Raw genomic sequence first — 13,744 nt, 5'->3', positions numbered from 1 at the left:
TTTGAAGCTGTGTTAGAATATTGTGTATTTGGGAGAAAAGATATTAAGGTATTTTGGATTGCATTTTGCATTTGCACTAGATATTTTAGTGTGAATAAGTGTAATGGTGATTCAAGTTAGAAAAAAGCATAGTGTGATTTGATATTTTATTATTTTTTTAAGTTAAGAAAAGTAATTTTAAAATGAAAATTGAGTAAAATAAAATTTAAAATTTGGATGTAAAGGAGTTTATTGTAGGTTGTATTTTCTATGAATGCACTTTCACATTTTCTTATTTCCTGAGGATTTTAGTACCAAGTGAAAGGTATGCAATAGGTCTTGATTTTATAGTTAAACCAATGTGACAGGTGTGGATGATAGAAGAAATTATTATGTATAGAAATTGAAGCACAAAAGTTTCTGTTAGGGTCTTATAATAATAGTATTCATAATTTTGAATTGGCTATGGTTAGTCTTGTAATATTGTACATACTTTTGCTTTCTGCAAAGTGTTTTCCATATTAAAAATTAAAAAATGTAAAGAGGGTATGTCCTAAAAGAATAATCAAAGGACAAAAAAGAAAAAGAAAAGTGAAAAAAAAGTGAAAAATATGAACCCCAAACAAAAAACAGATCATGGAAGTGTACAAATTCAAGTGCCATTGCTTTTACTTTTATGTGCAAAATAATGGTTGTGTGCAACTTGTCATAAATGCCACAACCCATGATAGTCAAATAGCTTAATCTTGACTAATTCATGCTTTAAATTTTATGTTTACAGATAGAGAATAAAGATCTAGCCAAATTGTTTATCCTTGGTAGATCAATAGTTAGGTAGAGAATAAAAATGTGTTCATAAGCTTAATCTAAGCCATTGGAAGTTATAAGGTTAGAATTAGATAGTTCGCTTGTCAAAAGAAAAGGAAATAAAGGGTTTGCTAGCTCAAATGTGTTGGAAATAATACTGAGAGGGGGGGGTGAATCAGTATTATCAGATCAATCAAACTTTTCAATTTCATACTCAGAAACATATACGCTACTTCAATTAAGTGAACCCGCGTGTACACGCTACTGTGTCTAATGAAACTCGCGTATATCCAGAGATCTTATAATTCAGTTAGCTTAATCTTCAGTAAATGCATCAGATCATTATTAAGCATATTAACAGTAAACAGGTGCAGAATAACAGAACAGAACATCACACAAGAGCCACACACATGAACACAAAGATATAAGGTGGAAACCCAATGTGGGTGAAAACCACCTGCTGCAAGTCATCTCAATCTTCTTCTTAATAAGAAAATCCTTTTACAATATTTGTACTGGTGCAGTCTTATACCAGTATGGGAGCTACAACCCCCTTTGCTCTTGTACTAGCCGATCCATTTACTAGTACGCAGGCTGCTACCTGCTACAATGCTCCAAAGATCTCCTTTAGCTTTTGTACTAGCTTAGATACTAGTACGTAGGTGCTTGCCTACAATCTTTTCACCTCCAGGTACCACGTTTCATCAATTTTCAGACTGGATACACTGAAGCACAACACATAATCTGTAAGGCCACTTTTCATCCAATTTTCATACTGGACCCATAACTATCATTGAAGCTCAAAACAATCATCAAACTCTGAATCACTGAAACCCTGTTAACAACAGTCACCAGAACACAGAGCAGACACAAAACTCTGTAATAACCATCAGATCCATCTACAACTTCAAATATTAAGATTTACAATGTATACGCTACTTCGATGAATCAAACCCGCGTGTATACGCGCTTTTATCAAAGCCAACCCGCGTACAGATCTAAAAATAATTTCTCATAACTTGCAGCTGTACTAGACATCAGTCATACTCATAACACTTATAGAACAATACATGCGTCAGTATGTAGATCTAGAATAAGCATCATAAAGATAATTCATTTCAAACCATTTGATCCCGATCTCTCCTTAGATCTAGTTCTCAATCAACAGGTGAGATTTCTCCTTAGCTCAGATCAAGCAATGCATCATCAACCCATAACCCTGCATACTGGATCTAATGCTTCATCAGATATTCAAGACATTTCAGATACTGTTGCCTAATGCTTTCCTTCTCCTTATATAGCCTTAGGCTTTGTTCAATACCAAGGGCCACAACCATAGAAATCCAATACCATCAACTTTAAAACTAGGGATCAAGACGTCCGTCGAGACACCAAGGTCCAAAACCATAGGCACAACTTCCAAGGAATAACCGCCATGGACCAAAGGTACTTTTCCACATACACGCGCTTTTGCTGAAGCCAACCAGCGTGTACACGCGACTTGGGCTTAACGAACCTGCGTGTATGAACTTTCTCTTCTTCTTATAGTCTGATCATCAATTCCTTGCTGCTGACCTTCTGTACTATGATTTGTCATCAGTGAGGTTTGCCATCAAGGACAACACTTATCTCATAATGCCAACAATCTCCCCCTTTGGACTTGATGGCAAAGCTAACTTGTCACACTTAGAACTATCATCTGATTCCTTTGTGCTGTCCTCCATCAGTCACATCTGATATCTCTTCTGAAGATTCACCCAGTTATACATAAGTGAGATATTCTTCTATGAGAGGGTTGCCATCAAGTACAACACATGCATCATAATGCCAACAATCTCCCCCTTTGGACTTGATGGCAACAACACCAAATCACTCTCCCCCTTTGACATCAAGGGCAAAGGGTGGACCAAGATATTCTCTTCCTTTGCTGAATCATTCCACTGTCCATACTCCCCCTGAGTACCTGCTGAAATCTCTGAATAGTCTCCCCCTTTGTATATGCCAAGGTGTACCAATCTGTCCATGCTCCCTCTGAGTACATGCTGAATCTCTGTTCTTGCTGAAGTGTGCTGATCATGCTCTCCCTGACTGTAAGCAAGGTCTACAAAAGATGTTCTTCAAGAAGAACATGACTCTATACATCATAAAAGACCTTCCTATCACTTAGGACTCATACATACATCCATCTCTCAACTAAGTGAGGATAAACAAGAAAATGACTCATCCACCCAACCAAGTGGGGATACATCAAAAATTTACATCTGACAACCAAACACATTGCATCAATCATCCCAGGCATAGTGGGGAAACCAAAATAGGCCGTTACATGACCTTGACACCATGAAAGAGATACCACAAAAGAGATATATGACATAGAGACGTAAGAACTAGACCAAGACTTATGAAAGTCACCAGCAGCATCTGATAATCACCATTCAGATCAACAACCAAGAGATCCTTCTGTTCTCCTTTCGCCTTTGTTCCATCTGAAACCAACAACAAAAGTGAACCAGAACCAAAAACTTTAAGATAATGCCAACAATGCATCATTGGAAGATTATCTGCTCCCCCTGAACCTGTGCCAGATGATCTCTGTCAGACCCATATCAGACTTTCTGCAACCAACATCTGTCCCTGCTGATTTTCTTCAAAACTCCATATACGCGTCTGTATACACATAAACAAGCGTATATACACGGATATCCCTTACGCAACACGCGTATACCATATACGCGACTATCCTCTTGTAAAACCGCGTATGCACGCGAATATCCTTTAAACAGCACGCGTACACAAATTTCCATATCAACAACCTGTAAATGTCCTGCAGCAAGGTATGTCTGAACATAGATGTCAACTCCTCCTTTTAAACATCATCATGAAATCATTCACATTACATGTGAAACCACCATAGCCATTACATCAACGTCAAGATCTACAAGCTCCAAGTATCATTTCTTGGGAACATCTGCATCAATCATCATATGTAAGTATCAACCTATCATCATATAGATAAGAACTCATCACCATGTCTCCAATAAAGCAACTTTGAGTAGTCATCCATGTGTCAGCACTATGTATCTTGAGCTCAAGCTCATTTGACAGAACTTCTTGATATCATCAACAGCAACAATCCTTATCCACATGAGTGCCTGCATCATAACTGTATGATCTTTATGCATATGACAACAGCAGTATATAAGTGACTCATCATCAAGTGAGGAAGATGTGTATTCAAGCTTTGTACTTCTCCTTGTTCTTATGAAGATCACCATGTAAGCACCATACATGCATCATCAAAGAATCAACCATAAATCTGATCTGAACATCTTCTATGTAACTTCAAGAATCATATGAGAGTTTATCATAGACAACTCACAACATCATATCATAGCAAGATATATCATTTATCCATATAAGAATCATCACCAAGGATTATTAACCATAATGCCAACAATGAATTACTAAAGGCATATGCTCCCCCTCAACCAGTGCCATTTGTTAGATCTGATCATGCATATATCAGCAGTAAGCATCAAAACATCTTCATCCTCAAGTTAGGATCAAAACACTTCTAGACATCATACAAGTAACAAAACATTTCCACACATCCTCAGCAGACTGTAGCTATTAACCAATAGAGCAAATAATGGACTGAATCATATCAGATCCCTTTTTCTGAGCCTGTCCCCACTGCTTTTCCTCAGACTGACATATACGCGACTTTGCAGTGTCGAACTCGCGTATATACGCGACTTCCCTTTAAGGAACTTGCGTATGAGATTCAGGACACTGAAGGTTTACACTTTCAGCTCCCCCTGAGTCTGATATGTCTGTGCTGTGCTGTGTCTCAGTACATTGTGCTGACTGTACTTCCTTCTTCCTCCATATCTTCAAGTGTGATGAGGTTTTCTCCTCTCGGTGTGATGTCCATCCTTTGTTCCTGCATTCCTTTGCTATATGTCCAAGCTTGTTACATGTATAACATCTTACATGTTTCATATTCCTCCTGTAGCAATCAGCAGCTTTGTGACCATACATATTGCAAGCAAAGCAATATCCATTAAAGTACCTTGATTGAGATGACCTGTCCGCATAATAGTCTTGAACTCTTCTTCTTCTACATCTAGCTGCAACATGTCCAAGATTATGACATACATAACATTCAACATTATTCATAGGAGGAGTAAAAGATTTTCTTTGAGGAGTCTCTTTCCTTGATTGTTGATGGGGTTGACCTTTCTTCTCCTTGTTGATCATTTTAGATTTCTCTTTAGAGTTCGTTGCCTCACCTTGTGAACTAGATTCACCTTCAACAGATTCATGAAAACCAAGACCAGTCTTGATAGCAGGAGACCTTTGACTACTAAGAATATCATCCAAGGCTTTAGTACTATCTTGAAATCTCAAAAGTTTATCCTTTTCTTCTAATTTACCTTTCAAGATATTTACCTCAACTTGAAGTTGTTCCTCCTTTTCTAGACATTGCTTCTTCATGTCTTCTTCATCTTTCCTTCCTTCTTCCGACTGATGCCTTAATTTGAGAATCTCCTTTTCTTGTTCTTCATTCAGATCCTGCTGCATTTCACGAACTCGGAAGGCACATTCTAGTTGAGATTTTAAGCTGGTGACTTCGTTTTCTTGTTTTGCAATAGCTTGGAGTAGATCTGTATTCTGCTTCTTTGATTCTTCAATATCTCCTTTTAGTGAGAGGATTGTAGCTTCAAGATTTTCATAGTAGCTGGATCTATCTTTGAGTTTCTTGATGGTTGTGCTTCTTTCGTTGACTTCTTTCTTTAATGATGTCACTTCATGCTGCAATTTTTGACATTGGTCTTCCTTGTCCTTGAGTAGCTTTCTTACCTTGTTTCCTTCTTCTAGTTGGGCCTTTAGTTTGGTAACTTCTTCTTTGAAAGCACATTCCCTTTTGTTCAATAGATCTTGTTGATCTTTAACTTTGTCTGCAAGCCTTCTAAATACTGCCTCTATTTGACACTTTTCTTGCTCACATATACAAGCATGTTCAGTAGTTTCACTATCACTTCCATCTCTTTCACAAGGAAATATAGCAGGAACATCAGAGGATAACACATTCATACCTGATAATGATTCTGAATCTGATTCTGAATCTGAAGAACTTCTTATACCTAATCCCCAATCGACTCTCCCACTGTCATAGATCTTCTGAGATGTCTTCTTTTTCTTATGAGCTTTCTTCTTAAGCTTCTTTCCCATTGTTCCAAGGATCTCCTTCAAGCGATCAAGCTTCTACCAAAGGACCTGCTCTGATACCAATTGTTGGAAATAATACTGAGAGGGGGGGGTGAATTAGTATTATCAGATCAATCAAACTTTTCAATTTCATACTCAGAAACATATACGCTACTTCAATTAAGTGAACCCACGTGTACACGCTACTGTGTCTAATGAAACTCGCGTATATCCAGAGATCTTATAATTCAGTTAGCTTAATCTTCAGTAAATGCATCAGATCATTATTAAGCATATTAACAGTAAACAGGTGCAGAATAACAGAACAGAACATCACACAAGAGCCACACACATGAACACAAAGATATAAGGTGGAAACCCAATGTGGGTGAAAACCACTTGCTGCAAGTCATCTCAATCTTCTTCTTAATAAGAAAATCCTTTTACAATATTTGTACTGGTGCAGTCTTATACCAGTACGGGAGCTACAACCCCCTTTGCTCTTGTACTAGCCGATCCATTTACTAGTACGCAGGCTGCTACCTGCTACAATGCTCCAAAGATCTCCTTTAGCTTTTGTACTAGCTTAGATACTAGTACGTAGGTGCTTGCCTACAATCTTTTCACCTCCAGGTACCACGTTTCATCAATTTTCAGACTGGATACACTGAAGCACAACACATAATCTGTAAGGCCACTTTTCATCCAATTTTCATACTGGACCCATAACTATCATTGAAGCTCAAAACAATCATCAAACTCTGAATCACTGAAACCCTGTTAACAACAGTCACCAGAACACAGAGCAGACACAAAACTCTGTAATAACCATCAGATCCATCTGCAACTTCAAATATTAAGATTTACAATGTATACGCTACTTCGATGAATCAAACCCGCGTGTATATGCGCTTTTATCAAAGCCAACCCGCGTACAGATCTAAAAATAATTTCTCATAACTTGCAGCTGTACTAGACATCAGTCATACTCATAACACTTATAGAACAATACATGCGTCAGTATGTAGATCTAGAATAAGCATCATAAAGATAGTTCATTTCAAACCATTTGATCCCGATCTCTCCTTAGATCTAGTTCTCAATCAACAGGTGAGATTTCTCCTTAGCTCAGATCAAGCAATGCATCATCAACCCATAACCCTGCATACTGGATCTAATGCTTCATCAGATATTCAAGACATTTCAGATACTGTTGCCTAATGCTTTCCTTCTCCTTATATAGCCTTAGGCTTTGTTCAATACCAAGGGCCACAACCATAGAAATCCAATACCATCAACTTTAAAACTAGGGATCAACACGTCCGTCGAGACACTAAGGTCCAAAACCATAGGCACAACTTCCAAGGAATAACCGCCATGGACCAAAGGTACTTTTCCACATACACGCGCTTTTGCTGAAGCCAACCAGCGTGTACACGCGACTTGGGCTTAACGAACCTGCGTGTATGAACTTTCTCTTCTTCTTATAGTCTGATCATCAATTCCTTGCTGCTGACCTTCTGTACTATGATTTGTCATCAGTGAGGTTTGCCATCAAGGACAACACTTATCTCATAATGCCAACAATCTCCCCCTTTGGACTTGATGGCAAAGCTAACTTGTCACACTTAGAACTATCATCTGATTCCTTTGTGCTGTCCTCCATCAGTCACATCTGATATCTCTTCTGAAGATTCACCCAGTTATACATAAGTGAGATATTCTTCTATGAGAGGGTTGCCATCAAGTACAACACATGCATCATAATGCCAACAAAATGCACCCAATAAAGTGAAGAAAAAATGTTAGGGTAAATAAAGGGTAGGTAGAAGAAAGGTTGCAGATGTACAAGGTTGTTAAATCATAAGCACATTTATCATGCTTGAATTCTATGTTTCAGTGTGCAGGAACATTTTTGAGAGTGAAAGGATGTTCACTAGCTTACTTGATTAACTTCCCCTCATTTCATTTCACCCCACACATACTTATTTACTAATTTCCCCATTATCCCCGCATTTCTTATTTAAATACCATTTTCCCCTCATTTTGACCATTATCCCTTGGTTTCACATATTTTCCTAGTAATTACCCTCAAAATGTCATCTCCCTCCCTAAAAACTCCTTTCCCTAGTGTGAAACCCATTCCCCATGGAAAAATCACCTCCCCCTTTTTTAATTTCTCTATTCTACCTCAAAAACCCATAAAAACCCCTTATCCTAAGTTTTTATCCCCCTCCCCCGCATTATTTAATTAACTTCTCGAGTTGTATTTCCCCGACATAAACTTTTTAACACACCAACCCAGGTGCAGTTAAACAAACCCCGCTACATTAACCCCTGGTCCCACTCCATTAAACCGCTCATTATATTTCTAATCATCACTTTATTGATTAATAATTATAATTTATTGTAATTAACCCCTCGGGCCCCAGAAATCCTGACCCCGATGCCCCTCCGTGCATCTTGAATATGCAACAACTGTTAGATCTCCTACCCCCAAATCAAACGGCGCGCATCCATATCACGCTCATTCCCTCACCGACCTTTACCAACCCGAGAGCATGTGAGATTCGCGGTTTTCACCTGGCTTGATTCTTCTACGTGGCAGCTCCAGGTGAAATCGTGTGCTCTCAAGGAAATACCGCCTGCCTACCAAAAGCGGTGTGATGGTCCATAAAAATGCCTCCCAACCAAAAGCCAAAACCATCCACTGTTCATTTATGAATTATGCGCCAAATTCTAACAATTTCCGATTAAAAGGTTGGAGAAGCCCATTTCGACTCTTTTCGCTTGTTCGCACTTTGAATGCCGCCCAAGTCTTCCTTCGCCACCCTGAGCCTCTGCAACCAAAATTGACCACCATTTATCTCCCGAACAAGCTCCAGACTCCCAATTCGAGCGTCCAGTGCACAACTAAGGCCACCGTACCATCTACAGTCACCATTAAAACCAGTTTGCAGATTGAACAACCAATTTCTATGTATTTTGAGAGAAAACCAGAACAACCCTCTCAATTTGAGAAAATATAGTTAACTCAAAGATTAATTAATTGAGTTTAATTAATTTTCCACTAAATTGGAAAGTATTTCCACCTGAATACCCAAAGCCCTCTTTTACAAACTGCAAATTACCCTCTCACCACACTAGAGTTTTCAAAGCCTCACTGCTACAGCCTATACAAGCCTAATTCACACCTTTCCCCCTAAAAATGGCTTCCCAGACCTCTCTAGATGTGAGACCTGTGTCAACCCCTCACCTAGACATTGACCATTTGGCACTAGCATACAGGGATTTCCAAATAAAAGACACTGCTACTGCAACCTACCTTCTGAAGCTCCACTGCTAGAGTAAGGACAGATTCCTGAACCATGCAGATGGAATCTACCTTTGGGAATCCAATTTACCCAAATATCTATTCCCAAAAGTCCACCCATTCCCTAATATCATACATTTTTGCCATGCCTACTATATCCCTAGCCAAAGAGCTATTGTTGCCCCAAACTAGCAGCTCTTATTCACCCTTACACCAGAGTCCATCAACCAAACACTTCAAGTCCATCCTAGCCCTAATCAGACCCCTCTATCCAATGGAAACCTATTGGACCTGTATATCACCCTAGACCTGGTTAAAATAAGGCAAATATTCCAGACTTTCATCATTGAAGACCAACATACTCCCACAGATACCCCACCCTATGCTGCCACTATTTTTTCAGAAACTAGCAGACATATAATCAGTGTTCTCTCTTGCATCCTAGGATATACCATAGATAGCATGTGGATGAGGTCATCTTGGCCTTCTTCTCCATTTTTACCCCAAGCAAGTCTCCTGCTATCATGTACAATTATGCTTAGTTCATTGCAGATAGGATGCATGAACAATTCACAAGACTGCCCACTAAAAGAGTTTTCAAGTACTCTTCAATGTTGTTTCACATGTTTTTATATTACCAATAGACAAGTTCCCAGTAAGCATCCAGAATTTGGATACTAAGTGATCATGTGATCATGTTTTAAGTGGAAAAATGCTCAAATTTTGAATTGATTAGAATAGGTTAAAACTAGAACGACTGGATAGATCTCGTTTTCCTGATTCCGGTGCCATGAACGGTTCGAAAAAATAACACTGTATGGAGGAGTTATCGCATTTTAAAAATGCCCAATAAACTGCAAATTTTAAATTTGGAAAAAAATAAAAAAAAAATATTCTGAGGAATATTACTTGGAATATTCCATGGAATATTCCCCAGAATATTTGCTGGAATATTTCGTTTTGGAGGACCAATCAGGGGCCGACACGTGGCAAGCCTAGAGGCCACCATGTGGCCCTGAGTTGGCATATCAAAATTTTTGGGTCTTCGTTGGATTCGATCGTGAGACCTCCTACCTACTAGCCCACAGGCCTGACTGTCCACACTGCACATTAGTTCTTAACCCATATGGTTCACCGGTTTTATTTGAAGGTTAACGAGTTCCGCTTTGGGGGTAGACTACCAGCGGTCTCGTCCTCGTCACACGCCCAAGGTTCCAGTCACGGTTAACGCCAACCGCCAGCACTAACCACCCACTGATACACCTGTCACATGCCACAGTTTTGCCGGAGGTTGCGGTTTCCCTAACCGCCAGCCTTAACAATCGTTAACCGCCCAAAGTTTTCGCTCACATGCGCGCGGTTAGCACCAACAGTTACAATCAATTTGGCAGTCTATTTGGCGGAGTCCACCTTTTTAGGCACTTGTGCCAATTTTAGCGGGCCTAACTATAGTTATTCCACTTTTAGTGGAGTTTCTTTAGGTCAAACTGGAGAAAACTTCTGGAGGTCATAACTTTCACTAGGGAGATCATTTTGGAGATATTTTCTTTTTATTTTGCGTATTCTGAGCATTCCAGAGTCAATGGTACAGGTTTAAGGGCCAACAGAGCTCATCTTCAGGTGTTTTTTTAGCAAAGAAGCTTGGAGAGCCATTAGGGCCTAGGGAGTGTTGGAGCTGTATTGGGCTACGCTTAACTATTGGAGGTGAAACAAAAGTCATTCTTGATTGTTTTCTGTGTTATGAACTCATTTTCACAGCTTATTTTGCCTGTTTAGGCTTTCATATCATTGTATAACCAATTTGAGCATCTAATAAGAGCAAGGACATGCCCATTTGGGGGCCCTGGACCCAACAGATGTAGCCCAGGAGGGGTGAACTACCTTATCAGCTGCTGTGTTATATTATGTGATTATATCTTGCTGTTTTTTCAGATTTGTTATGCTAAACAGTAAAATGAAATAACACTCCTTCACACATAAGACTCAGAAATTTACCAAAAACACTTTAATTCAATTGCAAGACATGAATAACAATTTGCACATATAATTTAATGGAAATGGCTTGAATAGCAAATACAAGTAGTTTCATTTTCATATTAGTTGGTATCAAAGCTCAGTTTTGAGTATTAGTTTTGTGCAAAGATATTTTTGACTATTTTGCAACTTTTAATGCTTACCAGGCTTAAACTTCAAAGAGGGAAAGGAAAATTGGTTAGAGCACAAGATAATCCTCAACCAGGGAGGGCTAGGGTGCCATTATCTCCACCTTCTTATTCACCCTCAATAGCCTTAAAAGAAGCTTCAAGTATGTCTGAAAGGGGAGGAGAAGTTCCTGAAGAGATCGATCCAAGAGAAGAAGAACAGGTATCCATAAAAGCTTTTTTGGACATGAATGAGATGATAAGAATATTATACCAGGAAAGGAATGATAGGTTGGTTGGAGAAGGGTCTAAACATCATAAAGAAGGAGAGGGCTCTTTAGGAGGAAAGAAAGGTGATGATAATTCAAAGAAAGGACATGGAGGAAATGGTGATCCACCATCTCCATCATCATCCTCTTCCTCTACATCGTCATCCTCTACCTCGGTAAATCAACCTCATAAGCTTAAATCTTATGGAAAAAGTCCATTTTTAAAGCTAGATGTTAAATTTGAATTACCCATGTCTAACAGTGAAGTCAATACAAAGAAACTTGACAACTGGATAAGACAGTTGGAAGTTTATTTAAGGATTCAGAACTTACATGATGACGACACCAAGATTCAGTTAGCCTCATTAAGGACGGAAGGAGCAGCATTGGTATGGTGGGAAGCCAAGACCAAGGATGAAATTCAAAAACATGGTAAGCTTAATTTATCATGGGCTAAATTTATTTCCGCAATTAAGAAGCAATTTTATCCTCTTGCTCATTTACAAAAGGCTATAATGAATTGGAAAAGTTTTAGACAACTTAAAGGACAAAGTGTTCAAGAATACACTCAAGAGTTTAGGAGAAGAGCACTCTTATTAGGGGTAGACTTACAAAGTCAAGACACTTTGCCGAAATATATAGGTGGTTTGCACAGCTACCTTAAACACACTATCCTTATGTTCAATCCTACTAGTCTAGACGAAGTTTGTGTACAAGCTACGCATTTAGAGACTAGAGGGAAAAACACTTTTGATGGAAATGAGGGTAGTGATTTTAACGGCAAAGGAAGAAAAAGGATTGCAAACTCTAGAACGGAAAAAGGGACATTCTTTTGCAAGAACTGTTCAAAAACAAACCATGATGAAGATCACTATTGGAAGCTTCATCTGGAGCTGAAAGCAAAGAAATATAAAACCAAAGACAAAACCAAAGAAAAGGGAAAAAATGTAGCAACTGTTGAACAAGACTTAGGGTCTAAATCAGATGATGAGACAAAAAGTATCACCATGGTATTAAATAACATAAATGGGAAAGAGGTTATACAAGAATCAAATCCCAGTTCTAGCACAATAAACTGTCACAAAGAAACTCAAAATGAAAAGTGGAGGATAGAGCTATTTCATGTGAGGATAATCTCAAACCACACAAAGATAGACACACTTTTTGATAGTGGGTCTCAAGCTAATCTCATCTCAGAAGACTTGGTCAAACAGTTGAAACTTGAGACAATTCCACATCCAAAGCCTTATCCGCTTGGGTGGATATGCAAGGATGCAAACTTACAAGTCTCAAAGAAGTGCATCTTGCGCTTCGCCATAATAGCTCATTATGTTGATTGGGTTGAACTGGATGTAGTACCGCTTGACATTACAGGTGTTTTGTTGGGTAGTCCATATTTATTTGACAGAAAGGCAATCTTTCATTGCCATGAGAATAAGTATCACTTGTTCAAGGATGGAAAAGAGTACATTGTGAGAGAACATAAGAAGAAGCTAGAATCTTCTTTAGTCCATGCAGGGCAATTGAAAAGGCTAGTTAATGCAAGTCAAATCTGACTTTGTTGATGGTTAAACAATAAGATTTTGTACAATCTCCTTTTCATATTATTGCTGATATAAATTATGATATGTTTCAGTTTGATAACAGTTCGTCTTTGAAAGAAGATGACAAAAGGTTGCACAAGATACCTTTGGTGTTGATCGGTGCAGAGAACGAAGTGTCGGTGCAAAGCGGTGCAATATTCCATGAGAAGGAAAAGCATGCAAGCAAAAAGGGCACACAGTTCAACATGGGTCAATGTTGGTTTCAGAATGGTAGATTGGTATGGCGAAAAAACTTGGTCGGGATTCGGCACAAGTACAGGGCTCATTTAGCAAAAATTCGCCATGTGAATAGTTGCCAAGGTGAACTTTATTTTAAGTCTTCTTTGAAGTTTGACCATTGTAGAAACCATATGCTTTCTGCAAAATATAGTTGATGCTCTGAAAATTTCAGGAATTTACCTCATGACTCAGTCAATCTTA

This window comes from Pinus tabuliformis, chromosome 1_2 (genome assembly GCF_031772625.1).
Source record: "Pinus tabuliformis cultivar Carrire ecotype Pingquan chromosome 1_2, CPIR1, whole genome shotgun sequence".
Taxonomy (NCBI): domain Eukaryota; kingdom Viridiplantae; phylum Streptophyta; class Pinopsida; order Pinales; family Pinaceae; genus Pinus; species Pinus tabuliformis.
The sequence above is the reverse complement of the archived record's forward strand: the minus strand, read 5'-3'. Positions refer to the sequence as shown.